Below are 22,742 nucleotides of genomic sequence, written 5' to 3'. Positions count from 1 at the left end.
TCTGCTTTCTCAGCAGTCTAAGGAAATTTGGCATGTCTGTTATGATTCTCACCAACTTTTACAGATGCACCATAGAAAGCATTCTTTCTGGTTGTCACAGCTTGGTATGGTTCCTGCTCTGTCCAAGACTGCAGGAAACTAGAAAGGGTAGTGAACAAAGCCCAATCCATCACTCAAACCAGCCTCCCAACCACTGACACTGTCTACACTTTTTGCTGTCTCAGAAAAGCAGCCTGCATAATTAAGGATCCCACACACCCTGGACATACTCTCTTCTGTCTTCTTCAGTCGGGAAAATGATACAGAAGTCTGAGGACATGTACCAAACGACACAAGAACAGCAGATTTTTGAATGGACTGACCTTGTATTTGGTTGATCTTCCTCTGCACCCAAGCTATGACTGTAACACTACATGCTGCAATCTCTCCTTTCCTTCTCTGTGAACAATACACTTTGTCTGTATAGCACACAAGAAACAATAACTTTTAGTGTATATAGGTACATGTGACAATAATAAATCAAATCAAAAGGATGTTGTATTGGCTTTATCCCTGCTGCCTTCTCCCTCACCTCATGGCACTGGGCACTGTACCTCAGCTTGTCAATGACACTGCTCCCTGCAGGAAGGTGCCCACAGGGGCTAACCAGTTCTCCAGCTTGGTACTCCCCCAGCAAACTGTCACCTACTGTCGGAGGCCCCATGACATATGGAATTCAGTTGTACTTTGATCACTTTTTCCCGGTAGACCTTTTACTGATTACTAATTAATCCTGTCTCATTGCACAATACTAAATCTAAAATATCTTTATCCTTAGTTGGCTCGACAATGTATCGTCTCAGGAAACCATCAGAAACGTATTCTACAACTCATCTTGCAGACCACCTTGGACAATTTAATTGGGGCAGTCTGTATGGAGATTAAAGTCCCACCCAATTATTATATTGCCTTTGTTACAAACTCATTTATTTCTTGCTTAATGTTCTGTTTAATGGCACAACTACTGTTAGGGGCCTATAACTGCTCCCATAAGCATTTCCTGGTCTTTGTTATTCCTAATCTCCATCCAAACTCATTATACCTCCTAATCCTCTGAGTAAGATCATTTATCCCTATTGTCCTTATGTCATGCTACAGTCTGTGAAGAAATCTGTGAAGTGTTGTTGGTCAGTAGAGAACGAGGATTTTAAAAAGAGGTGAGAGATGTGGAACAAGATGGAATGCCAAAGGAGAAGTGGCCAGAGGAGTATGAAGATAGACCAAGATGAGACTTGCTGACAATTGCCACGTGCAATCATAGTTTGACCAGGACAAGTGATGGAAGTTTTAGCCAAATGGCAAGGCTTGGAGGCGGGGGGCAAAGTGTTGTTACCCATTGCCTAGTTTCTGTCAAAGCAATGAAATCAGTGCCTTCATCCACACTAAGGTCATGAATGGCAAGAGCATTGCTTGCAAATCAAAAGGTATGCTACAGAAGGATCTGGAGAGAGGAACTGATTGTTGGTCTGCTGTAAGAGAACTCTCCTTCTTCTATCCAGCTACTCATACCTTTCTCCCTTCTAGGGACCAGACAAAGATTTTCAGTTTTAAATCAGTCTTTATTCAACCTCTATTAGGGAGGGCTGCATTCGCAAAATGGTACACAGGCTTCCTGCTTATCTTGCAAATAATTTGCATATATCAATCACAAGTATACATTTGTTCTTAAATTGTTGATATCCAATTACAACTATTTGATTTGATTTGAGTTATTATTGTCACATGTATTAGCATACAGTAAAAAGTATTGTTTCTTGCACACTATACAGACAAAGCTATTAGTTATTTGTTATTAGCTATTAGTTCTAATTACTTAATTTATGTCAAATGAGTATGGTTAACCAGTTACAATCTCTAAACACTTGCTTAATTATGATACTCTATTACTAATGAAACACACCTGCATGACTGCGCCATCCAAACATCGATACCTGTAGACCTTGTTATGGTATTCCCCTTCTTTTTATCAAAGTTCTCATTCTCTTGTCCCTTGGTGAGCTTGTTTGTTCTACCTATCTGTAACTTTAGGAACTGCACAGAAACAACTTCACAGCAGTTTTCCAGGGGGATTCTGCTAAAAACAGTTCACAGAGGAGCTCAACTGTATTCAACGATTTTAACCCCATCATCTGCTCTCAGGGGTCTTGGGATCTAGACACACTGGGTAGGGGGATTGCTGAGGGAATGAGACAGTTGGGGGTTTCTGCTCCTAAGGGGGCAGTGAAATGTACCTCAGAGGTCCTTTGAAGAATGCCAAGAGTAAGTACAGAGATAATCTATGAGTTTATTCAAGAGAGATTAGTCAAATATGACAAATCCTTCCCAAATCCATTCTGATTACCTTTGATGATGTGTAACACAAAAATCATTACGGAAAGAGAGTGCATGCAGATAAATACTGAAATTAGTAACTGGTTATAAGTTTACATAAGTATTATGCCTAACCCTGGCACTGTGAAGTCATGTTTTATGACTCATTAAATACTGTGAGGCAACGTGACAACCCCTTGCATTTACATTCTCCAGAATGACAGCTGCAGAAAGATATATTTCACAATCTTCTTTAAATAACAACTGAAGTCACTTTTTTTGTTGGGTGCCCTTATTTCTGTGCAGAAGCTGAATATTAACATATTCTTCTGTGTTGGAATATTGAGTAATGCAGTTGGAGATAATTTTGAAACAAGCTCTTAATAACTGGATCGTCAGAAAAGATGTATTGAAGATGGGTTTAGAAGATGGAGAATCTAAGCAGACAGCAAAGAGATTCTGGATAAAAACTGGACTGTTGGCACTTTCAAAGAGTTTCATTTAAAATCCAGCATCTGAAGAAGCTTTAAGATAAAATTAAGAAGTAATCCAAAGCAATGTGCATGACAATACAATGTTGCCTCACACACTGAAATTATCTTTGGCTTCACCCTTCCCATGATGTGGAGGTGCCAGCATTGAACTGGGGTAAATACAGTAAGAAGTCTCACAACACCAGGTTAAAGTCCAACAGGTTTATTTGGTAGCAAAAGCCACTAGCTTTCGGAGTGCTTGCTGCTCCTTCATCAGGTGAGTGGGAGTTTTATTCACAAACAGGGTGTATAAAGACACGAAGTTTACACCAGGACTTTAACCTGGTGTTGTGAGACTTCTTACTGTGCTCACCCTTCCCATACAGACCATTAAAATGAGAAATATTGGGGGCAATTTTCCCTCCTCACAATGTGTGATACAGATCACGTTGATCTGGGAAAATAGCATCCAGGCCTAAAGGTCAGGCAATGTCCATTGGGCATGGCTGTGGTCACCAAGTACTTATCGGTGGTTCACTAATGTCTTTAAGGGAAGGAAATCTGCTGTTCTTACCTGGTCTGGCCTACATGTCACTCCAGAGCCATAGCAATGTGGTTGACTTTCAACTGCCCTCTGGCAACTAGGGGTGGGCAACAAATGCTGGCCAGCCAGCAATGCCCATGTCCCACAAATGAATAAGAAAAAATTGGCACACCAGCAGTGCCAGTTAGGCATCACTGACGCAAGAGGGGCTTTGTCAAAGGGCTGGGGACTGAGTAGGGGCTATGACGGGAAAGGGGGGTGAGGGGGAGTGTCATGGAGGGGGGAGGTGCTATATGGGGGGTGGCTATGGTGGGGGTCTATGCACGGGGGGAGTATCTCAGTTGTCATGACAGGGGTTATGTCAGGGGTCATGATGAGGGTTTGTCGGGGGTGATGTTGGTGCCACATTTTGGAAAGGGCCCAATGCCCTGACATGGCGACTCATGTGGGGCTGCTGATGAGGGTAGAGGGGTCCCAACGTCTGTAGGGGGAAGTAAGTGGTCTCCCAGTGCACTATGAGATTGGGGCACACATGCAAAATGGCACCCAAGTTTTCAGAAGCTGGGTGTATCGGTGTTAGGCCCCAATTCCCCAGTATCAGTTTGAATCTCCCAACTCTCCAAAAAAGTGACTGAGTGTCGAACAATTACAGTGTGGATCGCGCCTGTGGAACCAGCGTGGATTCTCATCGTTATGACACTTAGTTTTTTGGGAGAAAATTCCGTTCAATATTTGGCATCCCATTTTGCCCTGTTCAGCCATTAAGATGACATATGACACTTCGGGCCCGATTTGGTGGATTTGAATTTGGGAGTGTTTCAGATCCAATTTTTAGACCTGTTCTCCAGTGCCCCCATACACATTTTGCCTGGAAAACAGTCAGCGATTCTGAATGGCACTGCACAAGCCTGTGGGCGGGACTTATCGCACCTGAAACACTGCAGCTCCAATCAACACCTTCAGCTGTGTACGCACAGAAAAACAAAAGATAGAATAATGCTCTCCTACCACATCACGCTCGGGCCAAATAATGCCTCCCCTGGCCCCCACAGACATTGCCCCACCCACACAACATTATTGACTCCTTATCCCCCCACCTGCCCGCCACCCAGACCAATCATGGCCTCCCCCCCCACCCCCCCACCCCCAACGATCTCAGGCAGAGTGGTAATGGACCCTCCTGCCCTCTTCACTCATCTCAGGCAGAGTGGCAGAGGATCCCTCCTTTCCCCTCACTCATCTCAGGCAGAGTGGCAGCAGACCCCCACCTCCCCCTCACTCATCTCAGGCGGAGAGATGTACCCTCTCCCCTCCACCCTACAGATATCAGGCAGGGTGATCCCCCTCACCCCCACCTCAGACCCTTCTGCACAAGGCCGCCATCTCCTCTGGACTCTGATGGCAATGTGACACCTCCCTCTCTCTCCCCTGTCCTCAATCATTGAGCCACTCATCCACCACTCGATTCCCTCCCCATCAGCACACCTGCAAGTGCTCACTTGCCTTCCCTCAATACTAACATACAAATTGCATGTAATTTGCTGGAATGTTCTGCCAAACTGCCTGCAGCTGCTCTGCCTTAATGAGGAACAGCTCCATTAAAAACTGAAGAATGGACAGGCAGGCAGACATTCCTGCACAAAATGTGTGCACGACCAGCCCCCCGATTTTCTGAGGGCGACCTGAGAAGGCTGCTGGATGCAGCAGAGGTGAAGCGAGACATCCTCTTCCTTCCAGGAGGATGCAGATCCAGGAGGGCTGATGGAACTGTGGCCTTGGGAGGAAGTTGCCACCTCGGTTAGTGCCAGGGCACTGGCTCCCTGAACTGGTAAGCAGTGCTGGAAAAAAGTCAATGACCTCATCCGTGCAGCAAGGGTCAGTGCTGAACCCCATCTTGCATCTTTCCCCATGTCTCCTCCAGGTCCTCCCATCCCCAGCATCCTGCATTCTTCCAGCTCTTGACTCCCAATCACCTCCTTCCTTTCCCTCCAATAAGCCCCACCGTGCTTACCTTCGAAGGGCCACCACCCTCAGCAGTAGTAACTCCACCATTTCTTTCATGGCTCCTTGTGTCTCCACAGGAGAAGATTAACCACAACACCCGTAAGAGAATGAAGACAGGGTATGGTGAGCCAAACCTCCAGGTCCTCACCCCCTTTGAGGAGCGGGCACTGGACATCTCCAGAGAAGGGGAGATGCGGGCTGTCAGCGACAGCATGGTTGGTCTGCCGTCAAGATGTGAATACCTATCATTCCTTCAACCACTTTCAGGCAACTTCTTGGGGCACAGGTTTCGGGTGCAAGTGGCAAGGTGTAAAGGAGACATATGAGAGGCACATTTATTTGCACATAGAGGGGACTGGGTGCCTGGAACTCACTGCCAGGGGAGGTTGTGGATGCAGATATGAGAGTGACCTTTAAGGGGCATCTCTACAGCTATGAATGGGATGGGAAAAGGCCTTTGGTCCCTGGAACGGTAGGGGGTTACAAATCAGACGGGCAGCCTGGTCACTACAGGCTTGGAGGGCGAAAGGATCTGTTCCTGTGATGTAATTTTCTTGGTTTTTTTGTTCAACGTTCAATGGAGAAATATGAATAACATGTTTGGCATCCCGGATTCCTTTCCCTCCCTTGTACTTAAGCTTGTGTCCTATGTTGCAGGGACAGATCCCTGGGGTTTTCTGGACTACAGGCCCTGGCTACAGCTCCCACCCAACCTGGTTCAGACAGCTTGGTTGAGTTCTTGGAGGATGCAGGTGAAGAGAACTCCAAGGGTGGCATGGTTTTGACATCAGCTCACCATCCCAGATACTGACACATCGGTGGATCCAGTTAGTGTTGAGGCTTCTGGGTCACTCTCTGGTGAGCACGACACATCTAATAATGTACATTGGGTAGAGGAGGAAATGTCTGAGGCCTCTGGCATGCGGAGGCCTGCCAGAGATGAGGACTCAGCTAGCCCCAGGCTCCATGTTGGTCCTCTGAGATCACTTCTCCCTCAGCTGCTGCAGATGCACCAATAGAGGCAGGGAATGCAGGAGGGGCTGACAGCCACACTGGCCTAACTGCAAGACTATTGGAAGGAGTCCTAAAGCATTCAGGTGGGCCAGCTGTTGCCTGTCTTGCATGCTTTCCATGGTCAATACTGCAAGGGTGGCGTCTGCAATGGAAAGCCTGGGCCAGGGGATCCTCACCATGAGTGGCGGGCTCCAAGCGATGGCTGAGCCACAGCAAGCCATAGCAGAGTCTCATAGGGCCACAGCCAAGTCACAGTGGGCCACAGCAGAGTCCCAGATGGCATGGCTGAGTCACAGCAGCTGATAGCTGAGGGACTGAACAGGCTTCTTGAGATTCTGCGGCCCATGGCTGAGAGGCTCGAGAGCTTGTAGGAGACCTAGCGGGACAGCGCTGAGACACAACAGGCTATGGCAGCAGCTGTTGAGAACATGGCCCAGTCTCAGAGGGCACTTGCTGCGGCCATTGAGAGGTGGCTCCCGACTCAAGTAGCCATCACAGAGGGCTCGACCACCATGGGTAGGACACAGATAATACTCCAGGACTGGCAATGCCACATGATGCCGGAGCTTCTGAGCTTATTGCAGAAGCACCGCCATCCCATGAAGTGACCAAGGGACCCACAGGCACCCCAAGGGAGGAGAAAGAGCTTGAGCCCATGCCGGGGCCTTCCAACCAGGAGACTGTGGCTGTGGCTACTTTGTATGACTACCCCCTTCCTAACATCAGGACTCCCAACTTTACCGGCACTTTCCCCTTTACCATTGTGTTTGCCAATCGGGAATCGGCACAAATCAGACGTGCTCAATAAAAGTTCGATTCGGGCACTCCATCAGTGAGGGGTAGCATGAAGGTATGTGCACAGTGTGTGACAGCTCTCTGTTAATCACGGGTATCCTGTTGTTGCAGCCATTTTATGTTTTGGTTGGTGCGGCTGTGTGAGTGCTGGGGAGGTGAGGTGGCTGTTGCTCTGCAGGGTCTCTGATGTCCGATTTGCAGTGTAGATCCAGGACTCAGCACTGACCTTGGGTCTTGTAGTGCTACTGGGTCCTAGTGCACTCAGCTCACTTCCAGCTGAAGGAAATGCACAAAGCCCTTGCACTTCTTTGTGGATTCTGTAGGAGGGCCTTGAGGGTGACATGTGTGCAGACGATCGATCCCTGCACATTAGGCATCCCTGCAATGGCTGCGCAACCTGCAGCCCAGGCTCCCTGCTGCGCCTGGTCCAGGTTGAAGTTGATGAAGTGGTCAGCCCAGGCATATAGGGCTTCAGTGACCTGCCTCACACAGGTGTGCACAGCAGACTGGGAGATGCCACAGACATCTCTGCTTGGGGTCTGGAAAGAACCGGTTGCACAGAAGTTTAGAAGGCCGACAATTTGACAGCCACCTAGAGTGGGTGCCCTCCCTCCCTCTAGGTGCCAGGTCCTGCAACAGGTTGCACAGGTGTTGCACGGTCTCCTTTCAAAGTCAGACATCGGTGGCACACAGTGTCCAACAACTGGTCGAAGGACATTCATGCGCAGAACTGCTGGGGTCTCTGTTACCTCCTTCTCCTATGCACCCCGTCTGGGTGAATGGCATCCACCTCCTGCCTTAGGTGGCTGTCTCCCTCTGGCCCTGGAAGTCCTAAGGCCTGAACGTCCTGTGCCCTCAATTCTTCCTCCTGCTCCTCCTCCTCAGCTCCAGCAGCAACCAAAAGACAGCTAGATCTATTGGTTACATAGAAAATGCCATGTTGTCACTCTGAAGGGGAGGCGGTAGGAGGGTGGATGGAAAGGAACACACGTAGAGGTTATGGAACACTGCTTGCCCCTAGCACACCAACAGTCACAGCCCTCCCAGTTCCCTCAGCCACATGCTCCCCACAATCACAGCACTGCCCCCCCCCAGTTCCCCCAGCCACATGCTCCCCACAATCACAACTCCTTGCAAAGTTAAGAGGCTACAGTAGACAATTTGCAAGGGCTTTGTGTACATCCTTCAGCTGAAAGAGAGCTGAGTGCACTACGATGCAGCAACACCAGAAGACCCCAGGTCAGTCCTGAGACCTGGGTCCATGCTGCAAGTCGGACATTGGAGACCCTGCAGAGCAACAGCCTCCTATTTCTCCACACACTTGCAGAGCCGCCACCGACTTAAGGAAGAAAATGGCCGCAACAACGAGACACCCGTGAGTAGCAGAGGGCCATCGAACGCCATGCACTTAACTCCTCACTCACCCTCATTGATAGAGCACCCGAATCGGAGTTTTATTGAGCATGTCTGATTCACGCCTATTCCCGATTGGCAAACGTGGTGGTAAAGGGGAAGTGCCGGCAAAGTTGGGCATGCAGCCCGTTAATTCAATTTAAATACATTCAAATTGTCATTGCACCCGTTTCAGGCACAGTCCTGATTGTGGCCATTTTAGACACTTGTAAAGGGGGAAAAGGCACGGAGGCAGTTGCGGATCACCACTACTTGCCTCATGTCTGATTTTACCAAGTTTTCATGCCCGAAAACGGGTGCAACTTGATGGGCCAGTCATCTCCTTTACTGATCATTCAAATCATCAGCACTACCCAGAACCATCTACCCCGTAACTGAGCATTAAAATCACCTTTTCTCAACGAAATAGTAAATTCAGCTTTGAAACACTGTAACAACAACTTTCTCTTCAGCTTACTAGAAAATCCTAGCCTGTTTCCCTCCTCTTGCTGAGGTAATTTCCCTTCACACATTGCCATCTTACTTTCTTATTTTCCTAACTCCAAACTCCATGGCCTGGTTCTCGGCTCTTCCCTCTGCAACTGGATTGTGAACTTCCTAATCCACAGACCACAAACAGTAAGGATAGGCAACAACACCTCCTCCTCAATCATCCTCAACAACAGTGCTCTACAAGGCTGTGTCTTTAGCCCCTTACTCAGCTCCTTTTCCACCTATAATGGGGGCAAAGTACATATGGTCAAGAGCTTCAAGGTTTTAGGTGTCCAGATCATCAACAACTGTTCTGGCGCCCCCCCCCCCCTTGCCAACACTATAGTTAAGAAAATCTACTAATGCCTCTACTTTCTCAGAAGACTAAGGAAATTTGGCATGTCCACTATGACTCTCGCCAACTATTCTTTCTGGTTGTATAACAGCTTGCTATGGCTCCTGCTCTACCCAAGACCACAAGGAACTACAAAAGGTCATGAATGTAGCCCAATCCATCAGACAAACTTTCCAACCATTGATTCTGTCTACACTTCCCACTGCCTCAGAAAAGCAGCTAGCATAATTGAGGGCACCAAGCACCCCAGACATTCTCCTTTCCACCTTCTTCCATCGGGAAAAAGATACAAAAGTCTGAGGTCACGTACCAACTGACTCGAGCAGCTTCTTCCCTGCTGCTGTTTTAAATGGATCTACCTCGCACCAAGTTGATCTTTCTCTGCGCGCTAGCTATGACTGCAACACTACATTCTGCACTCTCTCATTTCCTTCTCTATGAACAGTATGCTTTGTCTGTTTAGCATGCAAGAAATAATACTTTTCACTGTATACTAATTCATGTGACAATAATAAATAATAAACAGTGTCAAGAAGGCGTATGGTGTACTGGCCTTCATTAATAGAGGGATTGAGTTTAGGAGTTGGGAGGTAATGCTGCAACTTTATAAGACACTTGTCAGACCCCACTTGGAGTACTGTGCCCAGGTCTGGTTGCCTCACTACAGGAAGGATGTGGAAGCTATTGAGAGGGTGCAGAGGAGATTTACAAGGATGTTGCCTGGATTGGGAGGCATGCCTTATGAAGATAGTTGAGGGAGCTAGGTCTCTTCTCCCTGGAGAGACGGAGGTTGAGAGGCGACCTGATGGAGGTTTATAAAATGTTGAGAGAAATAGATAGGGTGGATTCTCGGAGGCTATTTCCCAGGGCTGAAATGGTCGCTACGAGAGGACACAGATTTAAGGCGCTGGGAAGCAAGTACAGAGGAGATGTTAGGGGTAAGTTTTTCACTCAGAGGGTGGTGAGTGAGTGGAATCGGCTGCCGTCGGTGGTGGTAGAGGCGAACTCGCTGGGGTCTTTTAAAAGACTTCTGGATGAGTATATGGGATCTAATAGGATTGGGAGTTACAGATAGTTCTATGGCTTGGTAGGTATAGATGTGATCGGTGCAACTTGTGGGCTGAAGGGCCTGTTTGTTCTATGGCCTGTAGTGTTCTATGTTCTAAATCAAATCAAAATCAAATTTAAGATCTTTCCTCTAATTTTTCCTATTCCTATCTTTCCAAACTCTTCCCTCAATTTCTCTTCACAACATTTCCTTCCTTTTTCCTGTCTTGACTGGATCCAATGATCTTTTACAAAGAAACATAGAAAATAGAAGCAAGAGTAGCCATCTGGTCCTTCGAGCTTGCTCCGCCATTCATTTTGATCATGGCTGATAATCAAATTCAATATCTTCATCCTGCCTTTCCCCATATCCCTTGATCCCTTTATCCCCAAGAGCTATATCTAATTTCTTCTTGAAATCAGACAACCTTTTGACCTCAACTAATTTCTGTGGTAGTGAATTCCATGCATTCACCACTCTCTGATGGAGAAATCTTTTCTCATCTCAGTTCTAAAAGGTTTACCCCTTATCATCAAACTATGACCCCTAGTTCTGGCCTCCTCCACCATCAGGAACATTCTTTCTGACTCTACCCTGTCTAACTCTGTTAGAATTTTATAAGTTTCTATGAGATTTCCTCTCATTCTTCTAAACTCAAATGAATACATTCCTAACCGACTTAGTTTCTCCTCATAAGACAGAATCAGCCTGGTAAACTTTCGTTGCATTCCCTCTGTAGCAAGGATAAGGACACCAAAACTGCACGCAGTACTCTAGATGTGGCCTCACCAATGACCTGTACAATTGCAGTAAAACATCGCTATTCCTATACTCAAATCCTCTTGCTATGAAAGCCAACATATCATTTTCCTTCTTTACTGCCTGCCGTACCTGCATGTTTACTTTCAGCAACTGATGCATAAGGTCTTGCTGAGTATCCACCGCTCTCAATTTACACCCATTCAAATAATAATCTGTCTTCCTATTGCTACTGAAGTGGATAACTTCACAATTATTCACATTATACTGCCACACATAGGCCCACTCACTCAGCCTGTCCAAATCATGCTGAAGCATCTCTGCGTCCTCTTCACACCGAACTTTGTATCACCTGAAATTTGGAGATAATATATTTAGTTCCCTTTTCCAAATTGTTAATACATAATGTGAACAATTGGAGTACTAGTGCAGATCCCTGCAATATCCAACTAATCACTACCTGCCAATCAGAAAGAAGATTCATTTATGCTAACTCTTTGCTTCCTATCTGCTAACCAGCTTTTTATTCATCTCAAGATATTACCTGCAACCGCATACGTTTTAACGTTACATAGTAGTCTGTTATGTGAAACCTTGTCGAAAGCCTTTTGCAAATCTAAATAGACCACATCCACTGGTTCTCCTTGGTCAGCTCTACTAGTTACATCCTGAAAGAATTCCAATAGATTGATCAAGCATTATTTCCCCTTTGTAAATCCATGCTGACTTTGTCTGATTATACTGCTGCTTTCCAAATGCTGAGCTATGAAATCCTTGATAAATGACTTCTCCAGTAGTGACTTTAAGCTCACTGGCCTATTGTTCTGTTTTTGCTCTCACTTCCTTTTTGAATAATGGGCTTATATTAGCTACCGTCTAATCTATAGGAATCAGTCCAGAGTCCAAAGAATTTTGGAAAATGACCAGCGATGGATCTACTATTTCCAGGGCCACTTCCTTAAGTATTCATGGATGAAGATTATCAGGCCCTGGAGATTTATCTACCTCAATTCATCTAACACTACTTGCCTTAAGTGCTATGCTTGGTCTCAACTCTGTATGTACATTATGGGAGATTGACTAATATGGTATAATTTCAAAAAGGGTGCAGGAATAATGAAAGCTGGTGTTCAAATTTTTGAAGGTGGAAGGAAATGTTGATGAAATTTTTAGCAAAATGTTGAAGTATTGGAGTAGTAGGCAAGAGTCCAGAAACTCAAGTAGTTAGTTCTAGAAACTAGAGAATGAAGAGACGTTTCCAGGAAGATTTAAGTAAAATGGAGAACAGAAACTGGAATTTTAGCAAGGTATTGTTCACTGAGGTTAAAGACAAAACTAGAAAGGGAAGATTGGGTGAAATCATCTAGAGAGAAGATATATATTTGGAGCAATCATAACATCTGTGTCCTTATTCAGGCCTTGCAACAAGAGTATTTGATTGGAAACTGTATCACCGAGAGATTGTGTGAAAGTTTGTGGTATTCAAGACAATGGAATACTGAACGGAGAGTTGGAAATCCTGGAAGTGGAACCTTGCCAGAAACAGCTGAGGGAAGGCATTGCTTGAAAGAAAATTCTAAGGTGTCTCTGTTTGAGAGTGTCGTTTGAAAACACTCATGTAGAAGTCAGAGATCAGTGTGATGGGTTGGCTTACAGTGTAATAATCATCTGGAGGGATTTGAGGAGAAAACCCCAGAATATCGATTGGGTGGCATCTGCTTGTTGGTTTGAGGAGGGGGTGTTGTCTGACCACAGTTAGCTGCTGGGTGAAAGGGACAGTGTGCTTACTGAAAATATTATAGCATAATGGCACGGTGACACAATGGTTACTACTGCTGCCTCGACATGTTAGGGTCCTGTGTTCACTATCTGTGCAGAGTCTACACATTTCTTTGTGCCTGCGTGGGTTTCTTCCGGATGCTCCAGTTTCCTCCCACAGTTCAAAAGACATGCTGGTTAAGTGCACTGGCCATGCTAAATTCTCCCTCAGTGTACTTGAACAGGCATCGGAGTGTGGCGACTAGGGGATTTTCACAGTAACTTCATTTCAGTGTAATGTACGTCTACTTGTGACTAATAATTAACCATTAAAATGCTGCCGCACAGCGCCAGGGACCTGGACTTGATTCCCGGCTTGGGTCACTGTCTGTGCAGAATCTGCACATTCTCCTTGTGCCTGCATGGGTTTCCTCCGGGTGCTCCGGTTTCTTCCCACAGTCCAAAAGACATGCTGGTTAGGTGCACTGGCCATGCGAAATTCTCCTTCAGTGTACCTAAACAGCCAATAGACTGTGGTGACTAGGGGATTTTAAGAGTAACTTCATTGCAGTGTTAATGTAAACCTATTTTTGAGTGGCACGGTAGCACAGTGGTTAGCACTGCTGTTTCACAGCTCTAGGGACCTGGGTTTGATTCCCAGCTTGGGTCACTGTCTGTGTGGAGTTTGCACATTCTTCTCATGTCTGTGGTTAGGTTGATTGGCCATGCTAAAATTGCCCCTTAGTATCCTGGGATGTGTAGGTTAGAGGGATTAGCGGGTAAATGTGCAGGGATGTGGGGATAGGGCCTGGGTGGGATTGTGGTCGGCACAGACTTGATGGGCTGAAGGGCCTGTTTCTGCACTGTAGGGTTTAATGATTCTACTTGTGACAATAATAATAAATAAAATATATTTTGTAACCTGTGTTATCCTTAAAATCTGTGTACATTGTGAAGGTGAAGGAGTATTGTATTATAGTCAAACTTATGATTTTTTTTCTGTTGTTAAAAATTGGCAGTTCTGTGATTTTGTTCACCTATGTTTTTCTAAAAAAGGGTAAAAGTTATGCTCTTTTGAACCAGGACTCCTTTCTTGAACCTTCTTGGCCAGTACTAACATCAACTGGGATTGTAACAAGCAAGAAAGGTCTCAAAACCTTTAAACTAGTTGGACCTCAGCAAGAGTATTATGAGAATGATAGGAGGATGTTAAGGCCTTGGAGAGGATGTAGTGGAGATTTGTTGGAATGTTATTATTGACAAAAGAAACTGGAGAAGGTGGGATTGTCTTAAGAGTCAAAAAGGTCTTGGGGAATTTAATAAGGTGTTCACAATTATTTGGGGTTTGATAGAGTGGATAGAGATAAACTGTTTTCACTGGCAAGAGGGTTAGTAACCAGAAGATTTAAAATATACGATGGTACATGTGTTTTTTGGGGAAAATAAGGTCACTATTTTATGTTAGGGTGAAGCCCAATCCATCACACAAATCAGCCTCCCATCCATTGACCCTGGCTACACTTCCCATTACCTCGAAAAAGCAGCCAGCATAATCAAGGACCCTATACAACCTCTCTTCCACCTTCTTCCATTGGGGAAAAAAATATAAAAGTCTGAGGTCACGTACCAATCGACTCAGGAACAGCTTCTTCCCTTCTGCCATCAGGCTTCTGAATGGATGTACCTCACACTAAGTTGATCTTTCTCTACACCGTAGCTCTGACTGCAACACTACAATCTGCACCCTGTTCTTTCCTTCTCTATGAACAGTATGCTTTGGATATATACACGTTAAGAAACAATACTCGTTAAAGCAAAATTCAGTTAACATTCCCTATGTTAGCTGAAAGGGTTTAAAAGCTGTTGCTAACTGAAGAATTTTAATTAAGAGTAAGGTCATCCCTGGGGTAGCCAAGCTGAGAAGAGAGATTGAGAGAGAATGAAAGAGTTACAAATGCAAGAACATTAGAATCGGCAGAACTTGGACCCGGTGTACCACAAGGATTTGTTCTGTGGCCACTGCTGTTTGTCATTTTTATAAATGACCTGGATGAGGGCATAGAAAGATGTGTTAGTAAATTTGTGGATGACACTAAAGTCGGTGGAGTTGTGGACAGTGCGGAAGGATGTTGCAGGTTACAGAGGGATACAGATAAGCTGCAGAGCTAGGCTGAGAGCTGGCAAATGGAGTTTAATGCTGAAAAGTGTGAAGTGATTCACTTTGGAAGGAGTAACAGGAATACAGAGTACTGGACTAATGGTAAGATACTTGGTAGTGTGGATGAGCAGAGAGATCTCAGTGTCTATGTGCGTAGATCCCTGAAAGTTGGCACCCAGGCTGATAGAGTTGTTAAGAAGGTGTACGGTATGTTAGCTTTTATTGGTAAAGGGATTAAGTTTTGGAGCCGTGAGGTCATGTTGCAAATGTACAAAACTCTGGTGCAGCCGCACTTGGAGTATTGCATACAATTCTGGTTGCCGCATTATAGGAAGGATGTGGAAGCATTGGAAAGGGTGCAGAGGAGACTTACCAGGATGTTGCCTGGTATGGTGGGAAGGTCTTATGAGGAAAGGCTGAGGGACTTGAGGCTGTTTCCGTTAGACAGAAGAAGGTTAAGAGGTTACTTGGTATACAAGATGATCAGAGGATTAGATAGCGTGGACAGTGAGAGCCTTTTTCCTCAGATGGAGATGGCTAACACGAGAGGACATAGCTTTAAATTGAGGGATGATAGATATAGGACAGATATCAGAGGTAGGTTCTTTACTCAGAGAGTAGTAAGGGCGTGGAATGCCCTGCCTGCAACAGTAGTGGACTCGCCAATATTAAGGGCATTTAAATGGTCATTGGATAAACATATGGATGATATTGGAATAGTGTAGGTTAGATGGGCTTTAGGTTGGTTTCACAGGTCGACGCAACATCGAAGGCCGAAGGGCCTGTACTGCGCTGTAACGTTCTATGTTCCAAGTGACTACATTTAAGATGCTAGAGACAATTATGTTGAACGGGGAATTTACAGACTGCAGGCTTTAGCAAGCCTCGATGTAATTTACTCTATCTAGATCCTTCTGTAGACTCTCCACACCCTCCGCACAATTTGCCTTTCCTCCAATCTTGGTGTCATCAGCAAATTTCGACACCCTACACTTGGTTCCCTCCTCCAGATCATCTATATAAATGGTAAATAGCTGAGGCCCCAGCACCGACCCCTGAGGCACTCCACTAGTCACCATCCGCCAATCCGAATAGCACGCATTGACCCCCACTCTCTGCCTCCTATTTGACAACCAATCCTCTATCCACGCTAACACCCTACCCCCAACTCCATGTCCCCTGACCTTCTGCAATAACCTCCTGTGAGGTACCTTGTCAAACGCCTTCTGAAAATCCAGAAAGACCACATCCACCGGCTCTCCTCTATCCACCGCCCTAGACACATCCTCATAGAACTCCAGTAAATTTGTCAGACACGACTTCCCTTTAACAAAACCGTGCTGCGTCTGCTCTATCAAGCAATTCCTCTCAAGATGCCTCGCTATTTCCTCCTTGATGACGGATTCTAACATTTTACCTACAACAGACGTTAAACTAACCGGCCTATAATTCCCTGCCTTTTGCCTGGCACCCTTCTTAAACAACGGCGTAACATTAGCCGCTTTCCAATCTTCCGGCACTTCCCCGGAATCCAGCAACGTCTGGAAAATAACCACCAAGGCATCTACTATCACCTCCGCCATATCTTTCAGAACCCTCAGATGTATTCCATCCGGTCCTGGGGACTTGTCCACAATCAGTCCCTCCAGTCTGTCGAGCACCTCCTCTCTAGTAACAGTAATGTCATTAAGACCCTCCAGTCCTACCACCTTTCCATCTCTAACACCCGGCAAATTACTCACGTCCTCCTCCGTGAAGACAGAAACAAAAAAGTTATTCAGGACTTCAGCCACATTCCCATCCCCTAAGTCCCCCTTCTCATCCTCTAAGGGACCAACGTTCACCCTAGCCAGCCTCTTCCTTTTTGTATATTTATAAAAACTCTTGCTATCCTTTTTTATATTAAGCGCTAGCCCAGCTTCATAGTTTCTCCTACCCTTCTTTATCATCTTGTCAATCTTTGTTGACATTTAAACCTCTCCCAATCCTCTTCTCGCCCACTACTCTTAGCTACTCTAAATGCCTCCGCTTTTAATTTAACACTTTCCTTCACCTCCTTTGTTATCCACGGCTTATTACCTCGCCTCCTACTGTCCTTTTTGACCATCGGAATGGCAAATGGAATTTAATGTTGGCAAGTGCGAGGTGGTCCACTTTGGTAGGAATAGTGGTAGGAAGGATTATTACTTACGTGGCGAAAAACTGCAGCAGGTGACGGTGCAGAGGGACCTTGGGGTCCTTGTGCATGAGTCGCAAAAACCCAGCTTGCAGGTGGTCAGGAAGGCTAATGGGATGCGGGCCTTCATAGCGAGGGGGATTGAATATAAAAGTAGGGAGGTCTTGCTGCGGCTGTATAGGGCATTGGTGAGGCTGCAGCTGGAGTACTGTGTGCAGTTTTGGGCGCCGTACTTACGCAAGGATATTTTGGCCTTGGGGGGGAGTGCAGAGGAGGTTTACTAGGCTGATGCCGGAGTTGAGGGGGTTGAGCTATGAGGAGAGGCTGAATAAACTAGGCTTGTACTCGTTAGAGTTTAGAAGAATGAGGGGAGATCTCATTGAGACGTATAAGATGATGAATGGGATGGATAGGATAGAGGTGGAGAGACTCTTCCCGCTCAAAGGATAGTAGGACTAGGGGGCATAGCCTCAAGATAAAGGGGGGGGTGGTTTAGAACGGAGTTGAGGAGGAACTTCTTCACTCCCTACTCCTCCTATTTCTTATGTTCTTACTCACCACAGAATTCCCAGCCTCTGACCTGCACGTGAAGCCAAAGCATTCAAATGGCTGATCCTGTTAATTTTCTAACTAATTGTAGCCACCAGGGTGTTGATAGTGGAGATTCAATGATGATAATACCATCGAATATTGTCTCTTGTTGGAGATGGTCATTGAATGGCACTTTTGTGGCACAAATGTTACTTGCCACTTTTCAGCCCAACTGTTGTCCAGTTCTTGCTGTGTATGGACATGGACTGCTTCAATATCTGAGGAGTAGTGAATGATACTGAACTGCAATTATCAGTGAACTTTCCCATTTCTGACGTAATCACGAAATGAGTGCATCAATGAAGCTGGTGCAGCTGTGTGGGCTGAGGATCCTGCCCTGAGGAACTCCTGCAGCAATGTCCCATGACTGACGTGATTGACCTCTAATGAACACAACCATCTTCTGTTGTGCTAGGTATGACTCTAACCAGTGGAGAGATTTCCACCATGATTCCCTTGGCGTCAGTGCTCCATGGAGTTACACATGATGTCAAGGACAGTCACTCTCATTTTGCCGCTAGAGTTTCACTCTTTTGTCCATGCTTGGATCAAGACTGCAATGAGGTCAGGAGCTGAGTGGTCCAGGCAGAACCCAAGTTGTGTGATTAATGCTGTGTAAGTGCTGCATGATAGCACTGTTGATGATACTGTCACTTTGTGATGAATGTGAATAGGCTGATGGGGCAGTAATTTTCATGGCTGGATTTGCCCTGCTTCTAGTGGACAGGACATATCTGAAAATTGTGAGGTAGGTGCCAGTCTTGTTGCTGTACTGGAACAGCTTTGCTAGAGGTGGAGCATAAGTCTTCAATACTGCTGCTGGAATGTTGTCAGAGCCCACTGCATTTTTGGTATCTCGTGCCTTCAGCCATTTCTTGACATGACATGAAATGAATCATAATGGCTGAAGATTGGAATCCATGATACTGAGCACCTCATGAGGGGGTTGAGTTGGATCATCCATTCAGTACTTCTGACTGAAGATTGTTGCAAATACTTGTCTTTTGCACTATGTATGGGCTCCTCCATCATTGATGATGGGGATATTTTGTGGAGCCTCCTGCTCCTCATGTTAGTTCTTTAGTTATCCACCATCATGGATGTGACAGGACTGTAGGGCTTAGATTTGATCTACTGGTTGTGCGATCACTTAACTCTGTTATATGCTGCTTCTGCACGCAAGTAATCCTCTGTTGTAGCCTCACAAGGTTGACATGTGATTTTAGGTATGCCTGGTGCTGCTTCTGGCAACCGGCCTGCACTTTTCATTGAATCATTTGAGGATAAGTAACTTCACTGCAGTGTTAATGTAAGCCTACTTATGACAATAATAAATAAACTTAAAACTGTTGATTGTACTTTTATCATGTTTAACCAGACTGATGAAAAAAAATTAGTGATGAACATTCATGTTCTTTGATATTTGTGCAGTAAAATTATTTTGTTTTAAAGAGTGAATGTTGCGGCTTCATTTTTTTTAGTAGATACCGAAGTTTTCAAAGTTCCAAAAAAATCCAAGAATGTTACTGCTCTCTACTGAGATCATAACAAGTAATTAATTGTCCAAGGAGTCCAGGGCTAAACAAGGATTTATTTTTACTCAGAGTTGATATGACCTGGAGTGCACTTCCTGTAAAAGTGATAGAAGTACATTCGATAATAACTTCCCAAAAGGAACTGAACTCTTGTATTGAAGTACTCTACTCAAAAAGAAAAACAAATGCATGGCAATGGGGAAATATTGAATCCCAGATGTTATTTCTGTTTCTCTCTCCAATGATGCCAAAATTAATGAGTTTTTCCAGCATTTTCTGTTTATGTTCCAGGTTTCCAGTATCTGCAGTATTTTTATTTTATTTTACTGTTTTTAAGGAAGTTGTTATACATCTTCTCAGACAAAAAAAATCTTTCTGCATTTGCAATTGCACAGCACTCTCAGATGGGCAATATAAATGCTGCCTAGCCAGTGACACCCATATCCCACAAATGAATATTACAAAAAAATCTAAGTAAGGAATGGATGTGATGGTGTTAAGAGGGAACAGAAAGAGTCTAAATAAAAACAGAAAAGAGAACAATACAAAGCTGACCTGTGATTATTTTTAATGATGTAGACACGCCAGCATTGGACTGGGATAAACACAGTAAGAAGTCTCACAACACTAGGTTAAAATCCAACAGGTTTATTTGGTAGCAAAATCCACTAGCTTTCGGAGCGCTGCCCCTTTGTCAACTGAGTGGGAGTTCTATTCACAAACAGGGCATATGAAGACACAAACTCAATTTACAAAATAATGATTGGAATGCGAGTCTTTACAGCTAATCAACTCTTAAAGGTACAGAAGATGTGAGTGGAGAGAGCGTTATGCACAGGTTAAAGAGATGTGTATTGTCTCCAGACAGGACAATTAGCAAGATTTTGCAAGCCCAGGCAAGTCATTATGGGGGTTACAGATAGTGTGACATGAACCCAAGGTCCCAGTTAAGGCTGTCCTCATGTGAGCGGAACTTGGCTATCTGTCTCTGCTCAGCGACTCTGCACTTCGTGTTTCGTGAAACTGCCTTGGAGAAGACTTACCCGAAGATCAGAAGCCGAATGCCTGTGACCGCTGAAGCGTTCCCCAACAGGAAGAGAACACTCTTGCCTGGTGATTATCGAGTGGTGTTCATTCATCCGTTGTCATAGGGTCTCCCCAATGTACCATGCCTTGGGACATCCTTTCCTTCAGCGTATTCGGGTAAGCATTCTCCAAGGCGGCCTTCACCTGATGAAGAAGCAGCACTCTGAAAGCTAGTGGATTTTGCTACCAAATAAACCTGTTGGTGTTGTGAGACTTCTTACTACATTATTTTAAATAGCAGATCTTCTGCAACAGCTTTTCTTCATACTATTTCTTTATCAGGTTTGATTACTCAAACACTCTACTGATCCTAAATTTTACCTTTCACAGGGTGTAAGTAACCCAAAATCTTGCCTCCTGTGTCTGTATTGTGTAATATTTCCCAATCCTTATCATCCACATCCCTACTAATCTCTACTGATTTCCCATCCTCTGCAGACACTGAATGTAAATTCTTGTTCCAAATACTTCCTTGGCCTCACCGCTTCCTCCCTCTGTAACTTCCTCCAGCCATATTTGCTAATATGCGCATTCTGCACTTCCAATTCCTTTGCATTATGTCCTCTCTCCTCACCAGCTTCATTCACTTCATGGTCTCACGACCTTTCTTTCCTCTTTCAGTAGTCACCTTAGTCATGAATCACGCTGATGTTACCCGTAAAGATGTCCCAACTTGAAACACCTGTTCGTGATGGTGTATAGTTTTTTTTTAATGTTGTGAATCAGGTAAAACCCCAGTGAGAAAACAGTCCAGTCATCATATGAACAGTCATTAAAGAATATTTATGAACTTAAAAGAAATGAAAAATACTAGTGAAAAGGACTACAATACTCTTAATACACTTCAGTACATGAATAACTAAGCACACACACAGTTTATGTAGAAATTACCTCTTGCTCCAAAATGTATCTACAATCCCTGAACTCGCTAAAACTTTCCTTTTCCCAACAACATTCAAATTAAATATATCAAAAAGTCAAACTCAGCTTATAGTTACCACACAATACAGGGCTGATGATCAAGTCTGGGAATTGTCTTCTCTTTGTCCAGCGAAGAGATATTTTATGCCTTTACGAAGGTTTCCTCCAATGCCTTGGCTTTAAGGCTTTGATGTAACACTATAGCATCTCTGAGAAATAAAAGATGTTATATGACCCCTTAGCATTGAAATGGATCCTAACCTCCTCGCTGTGAGATGGGGACTCGCTTCTGATTTTCCATATTTGTTACTTCAACCTCGAGACTTGGCTGACTACAGAAATTGGATTACTTCCTTTTGTGGAGTTTAACATTTCTGTAGCCCTGAATCAGTCATTTAGGTAAACTGTTTCTGCTTGTGTAATTTCTATAGTAGTCATCTAAGTAATCTGTTTCTACTACTACAGCAATTCACATCTAATCATCTTTAAATGTTTTCACACAGTTGGTATGCCCTGTCCACTTTTCGAGTCTTGCTTGCCCATGGAAATGCTGCCTGTTCCTGTTGCTAGGCAGATATCAATCTTTCAGCCTTTTTTGAATTCTTGTTACTGTGGCTAGGCAGATTTCTACCTTTCGGGCCTTTTAAAATTCTTGTTCCTGTTGCTGCAAGGGAAATCCCTGACATCTTGAAAGCTAGATTTCACCATCACCAGTTAAATGTCTTAACCTATCTTTCGTCTGATTCCATTGCTTGGCATCAATTCATATCTATAAAATCCTACTGTGTAGAAGGAGGCCATTCAACCCATTGAGAGTACACCGACCACAATCTCACCCAGACCCTATTCCCATACATTTACCCTAGCTAGTCCCCTTACAGTAAGGGACAATTTAGCATGGCCAATCCACCTAACCCGCACATCTTTGAATATGGGAGGAAACCGGAGCACATGGAGGAAACCCATGCAGACAGGGGGAGTATGTGCAAACTCTACACAGACAGTGACCCAAACAGGAAATCGAACCCAGGTCACTGGCACTGTCAGGCAGCAGTGCTAACCATTGCACCACCGTGTCACCTATCTAAAAAGTTCTTTGGGATATTTGGTTACATGTAAGGTAATAAAAATGCAACTTGTTTCACTCAAAAAGTTATCAATCTCACGGTGGAATCAGACATTGTGGGTAACATAAACGCAATTTCATGGTTGGCAGGGGTCTGATGAGAAAATCACCTACGTCATAAGGTTTGGGGAAACAAACGCTTTTTAATTTCTACAGTTTTTCTATG

General features: G+C 44.8%; 1 long non-coding RNA gene across 1 annotated transcript in view; it reads right to left on the bottom strand.

The window, feature by feature from the left end:
- Nucleotides 1–22,742, bottom strand: part of LOC145347046 (uncharacterized) — a 35,588-nt gene that overhangs the window by 11,677 nt on the left and 1,169 nt on the right. The window contains exon 2 of the long non-coding RNA XR_013887759.1: nt 21,528–21,659. This is a non-coding gene — a long non-coding RNA (uncharacterized LOC145347046). The remainder of the gene's footprint in view (nt 1–21,527; nt 21,660–22,742) is intronic.

This window comes from Carcharhinus amblyrhynchos, chromosome 8 (assembly GCF_965287045.1).
Source record: "Carcharhinus amblyrhynchos chromosome 8, sCarAmb.v2.hapA, whole genome shotgun sequence".
Taxonomy (NCBI): domain Eukaryota; kingdom Metazoa; phylum Chordata; class Chondrichthyes; order Carcharhiniformes; family Carcharhinidae; genus Carcharhinus; species Carcharhinus amblyrhynchos.
Note: the sequence above shows the minus strand (reverse complement) of the source record. Positions and strands in the feature narration are given on the sequence as shown.